We start from the raw sequence: 21,180 nt of genomic DNA, 5'->3' as shown, positions 1-21,180 counted from the left end.
TGCTAGTTTCTGGATGCATAAACTTCCTTTGTTATGCATCCTATCCACACTTTTGTATGTGATCTCTTTATTAAACTCTCCTTAATTCTAGCCTCGAGTAACGCCATCCTTCTGGGACCTAGACTGAAAGAGTAATTAGTACTGTGAGTGGGTCCAGGAAAAGAACTCTCAATATAGGATTCTGGAATTTGGTAAGTCAAATATCTCATTAATTTGTGGACAGCCTCCTAGCTGGAGAGAAAAGAAAAAATGAAAGAGTAATAATCCATGGTATGCAGTGCTACTATGATTACTTAAGTTATTAACAATAGAGGTACAGGGTAAAACAGAGATGCAGAATTGAGCAATGGTAGGAAAAGTGGTTGTAGCACTTAGACATATGGCATTGTTGTGTCCAGAATAACCAGACCCAACTTGAGTGCTCTTAACCAGGAGACAGTTTATTAGCCGGCGGCTGTCCTTGCAAAGGAGCAGCCTCGAAATGCCAAGATACAAGGTTTTTAAGCCCCAAATCCTATTCCTCATTCTGTCTTAAACACAAAGGTCCATCTTTCTCCTATTCACTACCTGTCAACCCACTGGTCAGGTGTGCAAGCGGGAAGTACAGAAGCAGAAAGCTTGTGTTAGAATGTTATGTTCCTATGGGTGATTGCCTATGTTCCCATGGACAATAGCCAGTGTTCCCATGGGCGATGGCCAAACAGTAATTTTCAGCTTATATACAATTGATTATTTTTCATGCCACGCAAGCAAGCAGGGTTACACAGGCTAAAATTGGCAGTTAGCGTATGAGCTCATTGTTACAAGTTTCATGATTAACAGAGTGTGGTTAGGGGTTCCAGAAACTAGGCCTAAGTTATGGACTTCCTTTGTCCAGTTTCAGGTTTTAATTATTCTTTAACCCTTTCACATTTCAGCGGGCTATTACATTCCCCACTGGTTTTCTTTAGAATGACTCAATCTTCGAGTCAGAAGTCGGGATTTCTGGCCAATGGGTCGGGGCTGACGCTCCTAAAATTAAAATCTTTGCCCCAGTTATATTGGATTGGATTAAACTCTTAACCCATTTGATCAAGCATGGCCCAAAGGTCAGTAATAACAGCAGAATTATCAATGGTCCTGCTATAGCCGACAATAACGTGGTTAACCAAGAGTTTCCATTAAACCAAGATTCATACCAGTTGCTTCCTTGTTTTAACTTCTCATTTCTGTCTTTTACTCTTTGTCTAATTAATGCTAAACTATCCCTAATAATTCCAGAATGATTAACATAAAAACAGCAAGTTTCTCCTAGTGCTACACACAAACCTCCTTGCTTAAGAAATAAGAGGTCTAAACCTCTTCTATTCTGCAGTACTACTTCAGCTAAAGAATTAAGAGATGTTTCAAGATGATTAATTGATTTCTCTAGAGTGCTTCAATCGTCATTAATCTGCTTTGTGAGCCAGGCTATACCTTGGTTCCCTGTAACCAAAGCAGCAGTCCCAATTGCAGCTGATCCTGCCACTCCCAGGCCAACTAGGAGCGGCACAAGCAGTGGAACTGCTCGCTTACGCCGAGGATAGTTATATCCTCCCCCCAAATCCATTGCTTGTCTTCCTTTTTGTCCGCTCATCATATACACCTGAGGTATAACATGAACCAGCACACAAAATCCAGTATTATTTTTCCAATAGTTAAGATTAATATAGGGAGTTAAACCAGTATTACAAGCAAACCAAGTGCCACTAGGGGCCGCTAAATAAGTAGAAGAGGTGCTATTTACTAAAATAGATGATTTACAATTTTCCTTATACCTAGATTTATCAACTCTATAAGTGTTAGTATACACATAAGTTCCCTTTCCTTGTAAATCTCCCAATGTTACAGATGGGTTTTTGGTTCCCCAAGGGCAAATAGTAACATTCGGAGATGTTACATTCCTAATAGCAGTTTGATCTGTGCCAAGGTTAGCAATGACACCAAGTCCTACATAATAAGGTGGGGCAGGGTTCAGACAAAACCAACAATCCTTTGTAGCATTTGAGTTACTGTCATTAGCAAACTTATAAACATTATTCAGCATGGTCAAGACAGATTCAGGAGTATCCCTGGGGGGTCTATAAGGCTGTCTAGGTCTATGTCCTTTGTTGGCATTATTAGTGCTCCTAGTAATTGCTGACTGTGTAGGAGTTAAGGCGTTTAACCCTCCGTCATTAGGCCTAACAGGACCTAGAACTAATGGTGGCATCCTGACAGGCTTTTTCTGTATTGTTATTAACACTCCAGGATCAGTTCCAAAAACATACAACCTTAATCCCCAGGTTTTTCCAATCACCCAAGATGGATCTTCCCAATTTTTGACAGTAAAAATGACAGGATTGCATTTCCCTGCTGTGGCACAGGAAGACTGACTAGGTCGTGTAAGAGTCAGAAAGGGGTCTGTGTTCTTCCAAGGGGCTATGGTTTCATAACCCCAATGACCACAATAATATTGGTTTAGCTTATGGCAAGTGCTTTGGCCTTCTCTGGGACACATATATAACTCTACTTGTTGAATACCTCTTTCTTTGTCCTCCCTGCCATAACCATACCAGGGGCCAGATAAAAATTAGCATCACTTATAAAATTAAATTTCTTTCCTAATATATCACACAAATCCACATGAAATGTAGGCTGGGACATAGTCTGGTTTACTAATATGGGAATGCCTGTTTCTGATTTAATTAATTCCCATTTAGCCTGTTGAGGTTGATGAGGGTTCCCTTTTACATTATTGATAACAATTAACCCAATTATAATCATTCCCGCGAGAGTCTTATCTTGAGTGGATCCTCTGTGGGTGTTGCCTTCCATTTCTTTGTCTCCGGGGGAGGTTGAGCTGTCTTAAGGCGGGTATAGTGAATCCAATGTCTTTTCCCTGCAACCTCGACAGCTGTTGGTGTGGTTAGAGTTACTGGAAACGGACCATCCCACCGGGGCTCTAGGCTAGCAGGCTGGATCTTCTTTATCCACACCCAATCGCCTGGATGATGTGGGTGAGGCTGTGATGTCCCCGGAGTCGGTCTAGCAGCTTTAATCAAGCCCTTGACTTGATTTTGGGTTTGTTGCAAGGCCTGTAGAGACTTAAGGAGACTTGTATTATTACTCATTGTAACCTTTTCAATTCCAATTTTAGGGAGTAAAGGGGGAGGTCTCCCAAACATTATTTCATAAGGGGAAATTCCCATAATATATGGAGTACACTGGGCCCATAACAAAGCAAAAGGAAGAAGGCTCACCCAATTCTCCCCAGTTTCCAGCTTAAATTTAGTTAAAGTTTCCTTAAGTGTTCTATTCATCCTTTCTACTTGTCCTGAACTCTGAGGTCTGTAAATACAATGTAATTTCCAATTAATCCCTAATACCTTAGCTAACATTTGACTTGTTTGGGCAATGAATGCCGGGCCATTGTCGGACCCCAATGATAAGGGCAAGCCAAATCGAGGCACTATTTCTGTAATTAATTTCTTAGCTACTACTTGTGCAGTTTCCTTCTTTGTGGGGAAGGCCTCAGTCCATCCAGAATAGGTGTCAATGAATATCAGAAGATATTTAAATCCAAAAGTGCCAGGAGCAACTTCTGTAAAGTCCACTTCCCAATGCTCTCCAGGAGCTTGTCCTCTTAATCGAGTGCCGATATTTTCCTTTGGGATGGGGCGAGAGTTGACCTGTGTACATATTGGGCATTGTGCACTCACATCCCGAGCCTTTGAGGTTAGTCCAGGAATATAATAGTCTCTTTTTAGCAGTTCAATTAACTTAGTTCCTCCAAGATGGGTAGCATTATGCATCTGGCTAATTAAGGTGTTACCAAGCGCAGCAGGGAGGACCGGCCTTCCATCTGGAATCCAAAGCCACCCATGTTCAAACTTCCCGTGCAGTTGCTTCCCCAACTCTATATCTTGGGGGCTATAGTTTGGAGCCTGTACCAAGTGGGGCACAAGAAGGGGACCAATTATGACGTTAGTCCCCACTGGTTTTCTGGCTACTTCCTTTGCTGTTTTATCTGCCAAGCGGTTTCCTTTTTCTACCGCTCCTTCCCCTTTTTGATGGCCGGGGCAATGGATAATAGCCACTTTCTTAGGTAGCCAGATAGCCTCCAAAAGAGCCAAAATCTGCTCCTTGTTCTTAATTTTCTTTCCCCCTGATGTCAATAGTCTTCTTTCCTTGTACAGGGCTCCATGTACATGTGCCGTTGCAAAGGCATATCTACTGTCAGTATAGATGTTTACAGTTTTATCCTTTCCCCACCGTAAAGCTTGTGTTAGAGCTATAAGTTCAGCCCTCTGTGCCGATGTCCCATGGCTTAGGGCCTGTGCCCATATCACATCCCTGACCGTTACTATGGCTGCCCCGGCATACCTTACTCCGTCGGATACAAAACTGCTTCCATTGGTAAATAATACCGCATCCGGATTAGGCCACGGCTCATCCTTCAAGTCTGGCCGTAGTCCAGTTACCTGCTCAAGGTGCTGAACACAGTGATGCAATGGAGCCTGCGGGTCATCATCCGGGAGCAGCGTGGCAGGGTTCAGGGCTGCAGTTTTCAAAAACTGGGTCTGTGGGGGATTAAGCAACAGTACCTGGTACTGAGTAATCCGGGCGTTGGAAATCCATCTTTCAGGAGGGCTGCGCAGCATGGCTTCAACTGCATGTGGAGCCACAATTTCAATATTTTGGCCCAAGGTCAATTTTAAAGCGTCTTTGGTCAATATAGCAGTAGCAGCTAGTGCTCTCAGGCAACTAGGCCTTCCTCCAGCCACCGGATCTAGTCTCTTTGAGAGATATGCCACTCGTTGCTTAAATAGTGGCTTTTAATTTCTGGAGCAAATCTCTTCCAAGCAAAGGAAAAGGACATTCAGGCATAACTAAAAACGAATGCGTGATGGTTCCCTTTCCCAAGTCAGTAATTTTTGCCTGTGTCCATGGGTATGCCTTCCCTTTCCCAGTGACTCCTTGAATTACAGTCTTTCTTTGGATAACAGACCAGCAGTTTCTGTTAAAACTGAGTAAGTTGCACCAGTATTAGCTAAAAAGTTCACAGGTTTGCCCCCTACTTGTAAAGTTACCTTGGGCTCTCGGGGGCTCATTAGATAAGAGCCCTGACGCCCCTATTCATCTTCCAAAAGAATGAGGGGCCTTTTTTCTTCTCACCTCTTGGTTGTTCCTTTTCAGGGCACTCATTCTTCCAATGTCCTTTTTTTTTGCAAATAGCACATTGGTCTCTTCCTAGCCTAGGTTTTCTATTTTGGCCTTCTTCGTTGTTAGGTCCCCCTCTATGGTTAGGGTTTTTTTTTTCCAAGGAGGTCGGTTTCCTTGTTGTCCCACAAACATGACTTTTTGCACACCGTCCCTATTGTTAAAGACCTTCTGAGCTATTTCTAATAATTTGGATAAATTTTCTCCCTCAAAACCTTCCAATCTCTGTAACTTCTTTCTAATGTCAGGGGCCGACTGGCTAATAAAGGCCAAATTAATGGCTCTTCTATTGTTGGGGTCCTCCGGGTCAATAGGTGTATATAAGCGGTAAGACTCTAATAGTCTTTCCAAGAATGCTGCAGGTGACTCATCCTTAGTCTGAATTACTTCACTTACCTTGGACAGATTTATTGGTCTACGTGCAGCAGCCCGGAGTCCCTGTAGCAGAAACTGGCGATACCTTAGGAGAGCCTCCTTACCTTGATCTGTATTTGGATCCCACTGGGGACGTTGAGTCGGAAACACAGCCTGTAACCTGGTTAAGTCTGCTGTGGGCTGCCCATTTGGGTCTGTTACTCCTCTAGCCGCCTCCCGCAAAATTCTTTCCTTTTCTCCAGTAGTGAATAAGACCTGTAAGAGCTGTTGGCAATCATCCCAAGTGGGCTGATGGGTAAAGAAAATAGACTCTAAAAGGGAGGTTAGTCCTTGTGGTTTCTCTGAAAAGGATGGCGTTTGCAATTTCCAATTATATAAATCACTAGTACTGAATGGCGAGTAGATGACAGTAGGCTCACCGCCACCTCCTGGAATCACCTTCAATGGGGCTTGAACAGATACTGGCTCTTTTCAGGGAGGTTGAATCAGGGGAAGGTGGCCTACGACCCCTAGACCGGGTTACAGGAGGTCCCGGTCCCTCCGGAGGAGGACGTCTACCCCCATTTCCATTATAGGGTGGCGGATACCAGTCATCCTCCGAGGGAGGTCCCTGCAACACCGGTGGGGGCTTCTTAAAACCCTGGGGTATGGCTGCCATTACAGTAACGGGTGCACGACTGCAATTCTGTAAGTATTTAGGGGCATCAGAAACAACATCAATCCAAACATCAATATAAGGAATTTGGTCAGGATGCCCAGGGTTTCCATAAATCACACCTCGAACCCGGAATGCAGTCTGCATGTTAAATGATCCCTCGGAGGGCCATCCTACTCCGAAGGTCGGCCAATCTAATTGACAAAAGCGCTGCAAATCAAAAGGGGTTACTGAAGCACCATAGGCCCTTGCCCTACGACGAAAATCTTTAAAGTTGTTAAGCATGCACTGTAACGGAGTTAGTTTGCCCTGTGATTGTCCCATAGTTCCACAATAAAGCACACGAAGCAAAACAAAACAAGACAGACATAGACTAACAAACCAGAACAGGACTGAGAAAACTGTCGTCACAGTCTCAGTCGACCGCCGACTTACTTGTCGCGTCCGACGTCCGCACGGTCCCTGGGCCCCCTACCAGAAACTGCCTCAGCACTCCCAGGATCGTGCTCCGCAAAGCGAGAAACCACAGGCGGCGGGCTAGGGCAAGTGCCCTAGAGGCCTCCCCAACCGCAAATGGTCCAACGCTCCGGTGCACTGATCAATTTTCCCACAACGAGAAGATCTCGCTGGGGCCTCCAAATGTTGTGTCCAGAATAACCAGACCCAACTTGAGTGCTCTTAACCAGGAGACAGTTTATTAGCCGGCGGCTGTCCTTGCAAAGGAGCAGCCTCGAAATGCCAAGATACAAGGTTTTTAAGCCCCAAATCCTATTCCTCATTCTGTCTTAAACACAAAGGTCCATCTTTCTCCTATTCACTACCTGTCAACCCACTGGTCAGGTGTGCAAGCGGGAAGTACAGAAGCAGAAAGCTTGTGTTAGAATGTTATGTTCCTATGGGTGATTGCCTATGTTCCCATGGACAATAGCCAGTGTTCCCATGGGCGATGGCCAAACAGTAATTTTCAGCTTATATACAATTGATTATTTTTCATGCCACGCAAGCAAGCAGGGTTACACAGGCTAAAATTGGCAGTTAGCGTATGAGCTCATTGTTACAAGTTTCATGATTAACAGAGTGTGGTTAGGGGTTCCAGAAACTAGGCCTAAGTTATGGACTTCCTTTGTCCAGTTTCAGGTTTTAATTATTCTTTAACCCTTTCACATTTCAGCGGGCTATTACAGCATCAATAGTGACTAAAATGTTTATTGAGTCATCTGGAAGCTTTAGCTGTCCTAGAAAGCATATATAGTAAAGTACAAATGTAATGACTTAAATTAATAAATTCAACAAGCCTGATTAAAAATTAAAAGATTAGAAAGCCTCTTGGACAATTTTAAAGTAATCCTTTATTTGATATAGCTAAAGGGCAGACATGGCTGAATTTGAACTTAGAATGTGAATACAATGCCTGTAGGGTAGAAGTACCAAATAAATATACAGCTCTGCCAAGTATCTCATGTTAAAGAAAGGGCAATGAGAGGGAAAGATTGGAACCTATTCCCAGAAAATCAAACTTTCAAATAGATACAGGTAAATTTGATCATGTTGGAACCCCTAACATGTCAGGAACTTTATTGAGAGTTGAAACAATAGCTCCCTACTTCCCTTCCCTCAAGTATCTGAAGCATTTTTTCAGGAACAAAACTTCTTAAGGATTTTATGTGGGTCATTGTCCCATAGGGGCTGCTTATTTTCTTTCGGTTGGTTTTATCACTCTTCATTGCCTCCAAACTCATAAGGAGAGCTAAAACTCTGTATGGTTCTATATAAGAATTTATCTGGGAGCAGATAGACTATACATCAAAAATTTGCAGGATTTACCAGCTTTTTCTGGCAGGAATCTGAGGAGCATGGATGTGAATGAAATCTAAGGATGAAAAGCAAAGAAGAACTGAGTATAAGATGATTATTAATATAAATATATTCCCCTAGGACACAGAAGTTATTATATTGGATTAGTTGTATAGTTATAAAAGTCTTTAGGACTCTTCAAAAGATAGATGATGAAGAAGTTGAAATTCAACACAAAGGAAAGAGCTTTCTCATGCTTAACTTAATGAGCTTATAATCAACTCCAAATAAAGCTTGTGATCATAGTTAAATCTCTATACCATTATGTATGGAACATGTACACACTTATTATCCAAGTAAATCTCAAAGGATCATCAAGCTTTCCAAATTTCATTCTAATATTTTAATATATGTCAACATCAATCAGTTATCTAAATTAAATGTTTTAATTGGATTAACGTCATGATAAATTGAAAGGGGAAAAAAGTGATGTGGTCTTTAAGTATAATTCCTCAGGCACAAATGTGTCAAATTTCCTCTGTAATTATAAATATAACTTTCAATAGTTCTTGCCTAATTCAGGTATAACTCCTTTTTCTAGACTTGAGGTGATGTTTAATTAATCAAAGAGCAGGAAAATACAGGATAATAGGAACCCATTGTGTAGGCAGAAATTTATTATTCTGCTGCTTCACTATCTACTAATTTTAAAAAATGTAAAACAATTTAAGACAAAACAAAACATTTAAAACATTCAGTATTATCATAAAGATTTTGACCTTTATTTATGGGATGAACAGTTTTCCATTTGTGCAGAGCTGGACTTCTTATGTTTTATGGAGTTAGATATAAACATTTCAGCTCTACAGAGGAGTCTGGGATTTTTTAATATCTTTTCTAGGGCAGATACAATTAGTATTGATGATAGACACAGCAACTCAATTTACCTGATTTAAGGTGAAGACAATGGATACATTTTTTCATGCATTATTAGCAATATTAAGCCCACTGGAAAAAATCTGAACTGAGTTTTGTCAATTGGAGCTTTGCAATCATAACATTTTCATTTTATTACACTAATGTGTAAAATCTGAACATGCGAATATGAATTTGTATTGCAACTTCTATGAATAGAATAATTAACACTAAAATCTTTTCAAATTTTCTCCCTACAAATAAAATTGACAATAAATTATATAACAATAAGTTGGAGTCCTTTAAAAATACTCTATATGAAATTTAAATTTAAAAAAATTCTGTCTGAATCAAAGCACAGGTTTATTAATTCAAACAAGAGAAAAACATCACCCATACATAAATGAATACTCTCTGAACGCTAAAGAGGATTCTATACCCTAAGATAATGAAAGAAGTTGTTAAAGTTACAAATAGAATTAACATAAATTTTTAAAAATCAATTAAAGCTTATTTATATACATCAAGAATATTTTGTATTATATGACTATTTTTGTTGAAAATAGTAAATGTTTTCTCTCTTGGCAATTTGTACTATAAATTCCCTCTACATTTCTGAATTTCATGTTATTTTACATTTCAATAACAATTAAGTTATTTTCCCTTCTGAGTTTTGTAAACATTACTCCATTTTTAGCAAGTCAATATCGCTCAGTGCAAGCCTTGCCAAGTTGATTTTCCCAAGTCTTCAACCAGTATTCTTATAGGATTTCTCTCTAACCTTGAATTTGAGTCACTTCAGAATATCTTGGTGTTGACTGTTATTTGTCAGTTTTCCTTGGGCAAAATCAATTATTTTTATCTTTTATGAGTCCCTGAAAAAAATGAATCCTTTCTTTTTATCTACAATTCACTCTCTTAAAACATTATTCTATGGCATCTTCTCTAGTGATGAAATCATAAATAAAAAATAGTGAGGAAGCAGGAGTTCACAATGGAGGAAAGAGAAACAAGAGGCTTTGAAGGTATTGGTAAAATTCTATTTTTTGGTGTATTATTATTATTATTATTATTATTTAAATACATATCATACATGATTTTCATCTATGATATAGTCACAATAAAGAATGCAAAAAAATATTTTAAATAATGTGTTTATTTATTGTCTTCAGTATGTTTCATGGTAAAATGTAAACCTTGAGTTATTTCTTTTTTCTATATGTATTTGAGAGTTAAAAGACTAGGGTTTCTAGTGTACCAGCTCTGACCTTTACTGTGTGACAAAGATAAATCACTTTTATCTCTGAGTTTTATGTTTTCTTTAAATATAATTAAAAATTAAGATATATAACGTTAAAAATCCTGTATAGCTGTTACATCCTTGACTTCAGATGTAAGCTGCTGACAGCTAGTGTTGCTGTGTCATAACTAGGGTGTAGCATTTTTAACTGACTGCATCAGCGATAAAATAGTTTTTATTCTCTAAAAACAATTAATGCAATATATAGATAATGTGTTATAAAATTGTACATTTGAAACCTATGTAATTTTATAAACCCATGTCATCTTAATACATTTAACAAATTTTAAAATATAGCAGAAATCGCATGCAAAAATTTCAAAGCATTTTGATTTTCTGCAAAAAAAATTACTTTAGTGCAATATATTATTAAATGAAAGGGAGTAAGAAGTGGCAAGAAGTATTCAGAGACATCCTTGGATACAGAAACAATGGCAATGTACAATTTTGTATGATTGGATTTAAGTAGCATAGATACATCCTTCATTTTAAGTTACAATTTACTCAAATATACAAATAATAGGACTTTCCTAACATAATATATTACTATTATTATCATGATGAGCAATTTTCTATTTTTTTAAGATTCTATGATTGTTTAGAACAATATAATTCTGTATTTGATCTCTATATTTTATTCAGTCATTATTTTGCAATGTCGATGCTGTTTACACTAATTTATGCAGGACATCTAATGTCCATTATTCCTATTAATAAACTTCTCTCTGATTGAGTCATCTCAAGTTTTCCTCTTCATGGATTATATATGTCATTCTTCAAACTTTTACCATACCTCTTATTGATTTGCTGTTAGTTTGCTTATTACTACTTTTTAAAGTTCTCATAGCAATGTTTCTCTCAAAGATTTTATTTTGTTGTTGTTGTCATTGTGTTATTTTATTTCATCATTGATCTCCTATTTCATGGTATATGGAGTATATGTACAAATTATGTGCAAATTAGCATTCAAAATTGTATTACTTTAACTGTTGTTAGATTTCTTCAAAAATAATTAGTATAATTTTAGATATCCACTCCCAAAATATTACTCCTATTTATCTTTTTAATTTTTTTATCTAAGTAAAAAATTACCAAACACCCTTGTATTATTCAGATTTATATTCCCAATCCTTAAGAAAGTACCTGGACAAAGTGAGCTCTCAGCACTGTATCTGAAGCATAACAGAAAAAAAAAAAGAGCAGAGAAATCTGTCTATATGAGAGGAGTCCAACTTGTAAAGTCTTATGGTGTCTTTTTAACTACAGGCTGGAAATCACAATAAAAGACCTTCAAAGCCATTTGACTCCTGATTCCAGTGGAAACAATGGAATCCCAGAGAAGGGTAAATGTGAGTGTTAAACCTCAGGCACGAGGGGGTAGGAATAATTGGCATAATATGCTACATTAATGTAGGCGATCAGATTGCTTTTTTTCTGCTAAAGTCTGTGAAGATGGCTTAACTCATCATAGGATCCCAGGGAAGTAAAGAGATGGACAGTCTATTAAGGACTACATGAATCATGTATGGAAGAATTCTAGGTCTACTGGGCATAAAGCTGACTTGAATAGCCACAAGAGGGAATAATATTTGCACACTCAGTTTCCAGATGCAAGCCAGTAAACATCTAGAACCTCCTTTCTGAAAGACCTATATCAGGAAAAAAATGAGACATATTTTGGAAGGGGCAAAAAAAATTGGTATACCTTTAGTGGAATGCTAAGCATTATCTAGATCTAGAGGTACCTCTGAGACTTATCTGATATTATAGAGACCTGAATCTTTGATTATTTTCCAGATTTATAGAGGAAGGAGACTTTTATAGGGAGCTGCAAATAATTCTGTTCAAAAATAATGCAAACGTTATTTAAATTGTATGGAAATTTTCATAAGTTTTAGTTACAAGATATGCAATGTCTGCTATTATAAATATTGACTCTCTAAAATAAAATTTAAATCAGTCTTTTAAATGTATTCCATGTAATATTAATACCATACTGAATTGATACTTAGCACCATTCTTCTAAAATAAAATATTTAAATTAAAAAAGTATATATAATGCAAATGTATCTTTCCCCTGTGAAGATGCAGTCTATGTTCACCTCATGGAAGAGGCCAGTTTTGTGTTCAGCTACAAATTCATTTCAGCATTTTTGATTACCTATATAGGTATTCTTTGAATTCTCCTTTGACCTGGTATTTTCATCTTACTGGTTCCCTCCAAATGACTGATGATCTTTCTAGGATAGAGACATTATTTGCTTGGTGAGAGACAATAAAGAACATTTGTTAATTCTTTGTCTGTTTTAAACTCAAATCAATGAACAATTTTATATCTTTTGAGAATGAAAAAGGCTCTTTGAAGTCTGAATTGAATGTCCGTGTTTCTATTTGTACTCTTGACTTGTTGCTGAAATTTTAAAATTGAAACTTCAAGCAATGTATGTGTTTAGATGTCTAGGTGTCTGCGATTCAGAAAGGTATTTACCTCTCAGTTGATGATGAAATATTTCCCCATCCCCAGAGAGTACTAATAAATTGGATGATAATGTCTCTTAAATTTAAGATCTATTCTGATTGGTTTATAAAAGTAATTAAGCCTGGTTTATATAATATTTTTCTAAACTTCTCAGGAAATAAGGAAATTGAATTTCTAATACTTTAAATGCTATAGACTAAAAAAATCCTCTCAGCAAGTACAAGCTCTGGAAAACATTTTAAATAATTTAAGTGCATATAACTAAGGTAAAGCTTTGGTGAATGAGACTAGAGTGCATTCAAGTGCTTAGACAGTTTGCTAAAAGGCTTATATAGCAGATAGTTCTCAGTTATCCATGCCTTGACTTTCTCTGTGAAATAGATATAGTTACTTTGGGTAAAAGTTTACAACTAATGTGAGTAGCTGAGACTATAGTAGCAGCAATAGTGACAATAATAAAACTCGTGTGTGTGTGTTAAGACTTTATTTTTTCAGAGTAGTTTTAGGTTCATAGCAAAATTGAGGAAAAGGTACTGAGATTTCCCATATACGACCTGCTTCCACACATGAATGGCCTCCCCATTATCAGCATCTCTCTAATCAGTGGTACATTTGTTAAATTGATGAATCCACATGGCGATATCTTAATTATCTATGGTCCAAAGTTTATATTAAAATTCACTCTCGGTCCTGTACATTCAATGGATTTAAACAAATGCGTAATGACATGTATCCATCATGATGATACCATAAAGAGTATTTTCATTGCCCTAAAAATCCTCTGTGCTCCACTCATGCATCTCAACCCCACACCAATCCCTGGAAAACCACTCATATTTTTACTGTCTCTATAGTTTACTTTTTCCAGAATGTCAAATAGTTACAATCATACAGTATGTAGCTCTTTCTGACTGATTTCTTTTATTTAATAATATGCATTTAAGGTCCCTTCATGTCGTTTCATGGCTTGGTTGCTCATTTCTTTTTAGCACTGAATTATATTCCACTGCCTAGATGTACCACAGTTTATTTATTCAATCATCTACTGAAGGACATCTTGGTTGTTCTGAAATTTTAGCAGTTATGAATAAAGCTACTATAAACATCCACATGCAGGTTTTTATGTGGACATAAATTTTCAACTCTTTTGGAGTAAATACCAAGTAACATAATTGTTTAATCCTGTGGTAAGACTATGTCAGTTTTTTAAGAAGCTTACAAAGTGTCTTCGAAATATCTGTACCATTTTGCATTCCTACTGGCAATGAGTGAGAGTCCCTGTTGGCTCCACATTCTCACCACCATTTGGTTTTGTTAGTGTTCTGGATATTCACCGTTCTTACAGGTGTTTAGTGGTATCTCATTGTTTTAATTTGCACTTCCTTGGTGATATATGATGTGGAACATCTTTGCATATGCCAATTTTCCATAAGCATATCTCATTTCTTGAGATGTCTGTTAAGATCTCTGACATAGCTTTTTATTCAGGTTGTTTATTTTCCTGTCATCGAGTTTTAAGGGTTCTTTGCATATTTCGCATTGTGTGTGGCTTGGTTGTCTGCCTGGGTCAGGTTATAGGCTGGACTTTGAGGTTGCCCTCGGGTTGCTGATCAGGCTCCCTAAACAGTCAGTGCTCTGCTCAGCATTTGGGCGCAGCTGCTGACTTGCTGACTTGCTTCCCTGTATGATTGGAGCTTTAAACCAAGCTCAACGGTTAGTAGGGCCTTTTGCCGGAGACCCTAACTGTGTAGATCTGCCCATTGAGCTCCCTGGATGCATAAGGCCACCAGCTCTGCTCTACAAATGGGCAGAGCTGCTAGCTGATATCTCTGCATGGGCACTGCCAGCAGTGCCCATGGCAGGAATATGGTTCTCTGCATGGGCACTGTCACCAGTGCCTATGGCAGGAATATGGTTCACCAAGATCTCAGTCCTGATTGCTATGAGCCCCCTTCCATCTTCTCCAGTGGTTTAATACCACTTCTTTCCTCAGAGATTCCATGATGTAAAACCTAAGTGGGCCTCCTGGGACACATCCCTTAACACTGGGTAAGTTGGAAGCCCATCTTACCCAGTTTTTCTTTTTCCTGCTGGAGAAACTATGGGCAGAAAGGGACCATATTGGTGTGGCTCTGTGCCGGCCTTGGAAAGCAGTGATACGGTTAAAGTGTAAAGGCTCCTCTTACCCTTCAAATGCAGTTTTTCTTGGTTTTGGTAATTTTATGTTCTGAAATTTTCTCGAAGGCATCTTGTCTATGAATAATTAGTTGGTCTTTCTGTTAGGGGAATTGACATCAGGAAAAAATCCATCCTGCCATCTTGCTGATGTCACTCCTCACAGTTCTATCTTAATCAAGCGTTTAATCAGGATTGAACTCTAAATTTAGAAAAAATATAAAATTAAATATTTAGGATATCTTTACAGTTAAAATAATCTTTGAGATTTCTCAGAGGACCAATGAAAAAATCATGAAGATTAATTAATTACTGTGAAAATAATAGGAAGGCAAAGTAGATTAATGAAACCTCTGTCTTCTCAGATTATTTTCTTTGAAGCTACTTTTACGCCATTTAAAATAAAAATACATTTATTTATTCAACATATATTTACTTAACATCTAGTATGTTCTAGAAATTTTCTAGGATCAGAACACATAGCAATAAATAAAACAGAACACATTTTTTAACTAGTAGAGTTTTCATATTGTGGGAAGAATATAAAAAAACATAAAGTGGAAGCAAGAGAAACAATCTACAGTATGCTAAAAATATAAGAAAAGATCTACCAAGAAACTGAGATTTAAACAGGCTTAAAGGAAATGAGGAAGTCATAGAGTTAGCTGAGGGAAGAAGCTTCAGGCAGAGAAAAGAACTGCTGTAAAGTCTATGAGGTAAAATGATGCTTGGTGAATTATAAGAATCAGGAGCTTGGTGTGGTAGGAGTCAACAGTGTGGTCATGGTCCAGTAGTGAGAAATGACGGTTTGGGGATATAATTTGAAGAGAGTGTTCGTAGAATTTTTTTTCTGATAAATTAGATGCAGAGTGTGAGAAAGAACCCGAGAACCTGGAAAAACAAAATTGCCACTTACTGAGATGTAAACTAATATAGAAGAAACAGGTTCTTTTCTGAAATAGGTATTAGGAGCTCAGTTTTAGATATATTAATTTTGTGATGTCTATTCAAGTGTAGAGAGAGGAGGAATAAGCAGTTGAATATATGAGTCTGGTGGTCAGAGAAAGTGCCAGGGTTTATGATATAAAATGTGTAATTTCTCAGTTCAGAATATAGATATTAATTCACAGAAGGCAGTCTCTTTTCTTAATCTTTATTAAAAGTGCCTTGAAATTTATTCTAATATCCATATTACTTCTGTAGTTGATATTAGCACCCCTAAGTAAATCTTTATTTTGAAATTAACTTATTGATATGCTAAACTTACACATTACTTTTGAGTTATTAAAGAAATGTTCAGGTTAAATTCCATCTTTATATAAAGGGAGATATATTAATGGGGAGGATGGAGAAAAAGGGGAGAAAATAATCATAGGAAGATAGCAACTATACCTGAAGTTAGCAATGTCTTTTGCTTAAAATTGTTAAGATTCATTTATTCAGCTCTTAATGAGCACAAAAATTCTTAATTAAAAGAAAAAAATATTGTGAGTTGCTATTAAATGATACAAAAGCTTTTCTACCTCACAATTATATTCACAGCTTTAATTATGGTTAAATTTACAACACCATTTATCTCCCAATGAACACATTCACTTGATTCTATAACCGCATGAGAGGTCATTATAACTGTTCATCTTTCTGGATAGATTCCAAATTATAGCTGGAGATAGAAATAAGAACAAGAGAAAATAAAAATAACTTGATTTGATGTTAAGAAAATAAAAATGACATAATTATGTCTTTGTGTATAAATAATTAGTATTTAAAATATTATTTAATAGTTTTATCTATTCATTTCCCAGTAAATCATTTTATCTGTTACTTTAATAAATCTAGAGAAGATTATGGTCATAATAAATAAATTAATAGTGTTGACATCCTTTCCAGGGGTTAACAAATGTTGCTAGCGGCGTTACTATCTTAAATAAGCTGTTTGTTATTACCACACTGAATGGCAAAATTTAAATTTTAACACTAAAAGAAAAATATATAACTATCAAGCCTTTCCTTTTGAACTTTCATAAACAAAACAAAACAAAAGTTCTAGAAATAAAATTCTGTACTCTTTATATGCTTATGTACAGTTATTAGAAATTTTCTGAAGAAATTTCATTGCATTTAGAAAAGAAACACTCAAAATGCTATCTATTAATTTGTCAAAAAATAAATATAATAAATTCACAAATGTAGTGAATACCAAATGCATATGAAAATCCTGAAATGTTAATATTTTTAATAATATTTAAATATCTGCATAAAAATGTTAAACCTGTTCTAACCCTAAAGAACATATGAAAAATATTTCTGCTAAGATTGTTAAATAAAAGCAACCTATTAGATAAATTCAGTTTATAAGAATATTTAAAATTGTAGTAATTTAGAAAGAAATATTTGTTTACTTTAATATGAATACAAAAACATTTGAGAGAATCTACCTGTTTAAGAAGAAACTTTAATTTTATCATTATTATTTCAGATTATAATTTTATATTTAACTGATAATAATTTCTTTCTCTTCCACTAGGTAATAAGCTAGGTAATGAATGGTAAAGGCATGAAAGAAACTTTTCTCTAAAGAATATATTTTTGAGGCCTAGAGACAGTTGAATGTGTGAATCCTGCCAATAGAAATATCTTTGTCTTCTTAAGATAAAACATTTATTTTGGAAGAGGCTGGAGAAAAGTACACTAGTACTTTAAAATACACTTTCAGATTTTAAGTACTATATATGAAACTGGCCTCCATGAGGGCGAGACAAGCAGAAATGAGGACAGACAGGCTATCCCGAGGGGAAAGATGCTGATTGTGAGGGTGGGGTTGACAGAGTAAAGACGGAAGGAAAATCTTCCAATTTAATGTCTCATTTGAGCCCTGTAATAAAAATAATCTAACAAAGACAGCATCATGCTGATTGGATTATTTAATTCAGTCTTCTAATGACATAAAAGTGGTTGGTCACCAGTTGAAAGATCTTAAAGATTAACTTAAAAAATAACATTATTTGAAAAAAGTATTTTTATGGATATAGATAGTTATTTAAAATTTATATTAAAATTCTCTTCTTATGGCTTTATTTCTGGCAGTACTAATTGCATCAAATGTTTAACACCTGTTTAATAATGCACATATTTGGTTTGATCATGTTCTAAAGTGCGATTTTATTCCTTGGTTGTCAATTATTATAAATTAATGTCATGCTTAAATAAAACCTAAAGAAAAAAATCTGAAGTACGAGTTCAAACATTACATTACTTCTCAACAATAAATACATATAATCAAAGTTAATCACATATAGTGATAGAGTCATATGTTCAAGAAGACTTAATTTATATTAATTTATATTTCAATCAAATAGTGATTTTAAAGTTCATGAACATAATTATTTCCTTTGGTTCTGTTTCCCTACCCTTACTACCTCTTTATCACTGACATGGTGGCTTTTCTCTGAGTATTTCAGTTATACATGCAGCCACCAGCATGATCATTGATAGATTTCTGTAAAAGTTCATGGGCACTTTATTCACAGTTTGACTGCTTTTTTTTTGTAATAAGCACTGATGCATTGTGCTGCTTATCTGCCGGCTTACCTGAATTCAAATACCCTGGTATAGAACTCAAAGCACAGGCTCTGCAAATGCAAATCACCTAGAAAACGCAAATTGTTTGTTTAAAAACTTGGGTGTTTGGTTAAGGATGCTAAATCATCTTTCATCCAAAGATATTTTGCTTAATTACAAACTTGAAATGCACATATAAAATAATTCTATTCCCAAATCACTCAGCTCCAACATACACTTCTTTGGCATCCTCTTAATTAAATCTAGCTTCTGAACATCAATTATAAACTCTATGGAGATAGACTGATTGAAGAAATTTAAAATATGTGCATACATGCAGACCACTTAATGTGAAAGTTATTTCTACAGAAAAGAAATCTCAACATCTAAGTAACTGTCACACAAAAAAAATCATACAAATTTGTATTGTATAAGGCATAGACTTAAAGTGATAAATGACCTGACATGATTATATATATAATCATATCCAAGAGACAACTAGCTTCGAGCTGAATTTATTATAAGAAATTACTTTTAAGCATCCTCTAAATAAAATATATTAATAATTTAAATGCTTTTATTAATTTCTATATATTTAAATTTATGTATCTTAAGCATACTCATCTATTGTGTTGAGAAAATAAATGAGATAATAATAATATCATTGTTAAATCTGACCTAGCTTAAAACTTTTATTAAACATAAAGTCAATATTTCACTTAATTTGAAGAAATAAAATATAATGTGCTATGTTCGCCAGCAGTGCCACTACTAGCCCCTATGGTGCTTTCACACAAGTTATCAAGAAAAGATCTTTCCTCAGAATACTTTATTTCCATATGTTAGAAAATTGTCAAAATAACTAATGTTGTAAAAAGAAATCATTTTATTGTTTTTGTTAGAAAATGGTTACTCTATACACAAATTGACTGTCTATGATGCCAGGGGTGCCTCTCCAGATGACTCAATCATTTTAGACAGTTTTGGTTAGTTTCCTTCTGAAATTCACTCTATTTTACTTATTTAAAAAAAAATTTTTTTGCTTTAAGTATTTCGTTCATATATATTTAAATTTTTTGTCATTAACAATCTCATTTATTATTATGTATTATTAATTTCTTAAGAAAATTTCTAACATGCTTTTAATGCCATAACATTTTTTTCTACAATCAATTTTTATTTTTATACATTTTGTCATATAGTAAGTAGTAATTTTCTTGGTTACTATTTTTTTCCTAATAGTTGCTAATTTGGTTTTGATTTCTTCATTAACTTGAATTATTTAGAAGGATTTTGATTAATTTGTTTTCCTCATCTTTTTTTTTTTTTTGTATTGGCTCTTTTGTTTATGCCTATCTTTTTTTATTCTACAAAAATGTCATACTTTTGACAACAAATGACACACACAGAAACATTAAAGTCGATACGAATAGAAAATTCATACCAGGGTAAACAAAACAAAATGGACCAAAAAAATCCCTTATAATTCTGAAGTTCAACAAAATTGTGATAATTAAGTTTAAATTTATCTTAAGTTTTCTGGCAGCCATGACAAAAAGGAAAATACTGTCAATCATACATTGAAAAATATCAGATAGGAAACAAAACGAAGGGTAAATTATAATGAAAATAAACATTTCCTTGATAATAATCTAAAATAAAATCCCTATTTGGATCTGTATAGTAGAGTTTAATTTAAAAAAATATATTCTTAGTAATATATGTATAACAAATATGGCAGAAAAAGGCATGTAGTACTTTTTAAAATATTCGTTTTAAGCTATTTATATATGTAGTGGTTGTATATTCTAGCCCATGGATATTTCCAATTCTCATTCTTCTAGACACAGGTGATGACAGCACTTCTTTACTCACTGTGGTTGTCCAGCAATGTGAACAGTTTAGTTAATGATTAAGTGTGTAAAAATTATCCATTCCTTAATTGCCTGTGTGGGTTCTCTATAGCACTCTTGTCCTGTCATGCTATAATAATAATGTTCGAGATGGTAACTGTTGCTCACCTTGTTTTCCAGGGTGAGAATAATTTAAAGCAGGACCTCTGAAGACTCATAATGGTCTAAAGTATGAACAAAAAATAAAACGTGTGTAGTTTAAAATCTCTGAGATTGAGGAGTTTTACTTATCATGACCTAGCTTGACATAGTGGGTTTCAAAACTGAATTCATTCAAAGTATTTTAAAGTTGTACTAAAATGTTTAGACCAAATTGTATTTTGCATGGCATCCCTTCATCCAAAGATATATTTGATAGTAATATCACTTCACTTTTGACAGGAGGTGAATAGCAGACAGCTCTAATTTGCTCTCTTAAATAAAGGATAGAAGTATAGGGTTATTTTAAAATTAGGGGTAGATCAAATGTTCTGAAACCCAGAATGAGTCTATCAGAGTTGCAGCTCCATTATAAAAATTAAAAAGTTTAATAAGTCTTCTTAAAAGAATGTACAACTTCTCTTGTACACAGAAATTATTGCAAAAAAAGCTATATTTTTTCTCAAAAAGCTTTGGATTCTCCCCTCTCAAAGAAATATGAACTATCAGCTGATTCTTGTATATTAAAATTTTTTCTACAATATTTACTACCCAATTTTAAAAGGAAAAAATTAGATCCATAATTTTTTGATGAAATTTGTTATGAAGTTTAAATTATAATCACTCTAAACTAAGAAATATTGCCCTCACATCT

Source organism: Pteropus medius, unplaced genomic scaffold (genome assembly GCF_902729225.1).
Source record: "Pteropus medius unplaced genomic scaffold, Ma_sr-lr_union100, whole genome shotgun sequence".
In the NCBI taxonomy this organism is placed as follows: Eukaryota; Metazoa; Chordata; class Mammalia; order Chiroptera; family Pteropodidae; genus Pteropus; species Pteropus medius.
The sequence above is the reverse complement of the archived record's forward strand: the minus strand, read 5'-3'. Positions refer to the sequence as shown.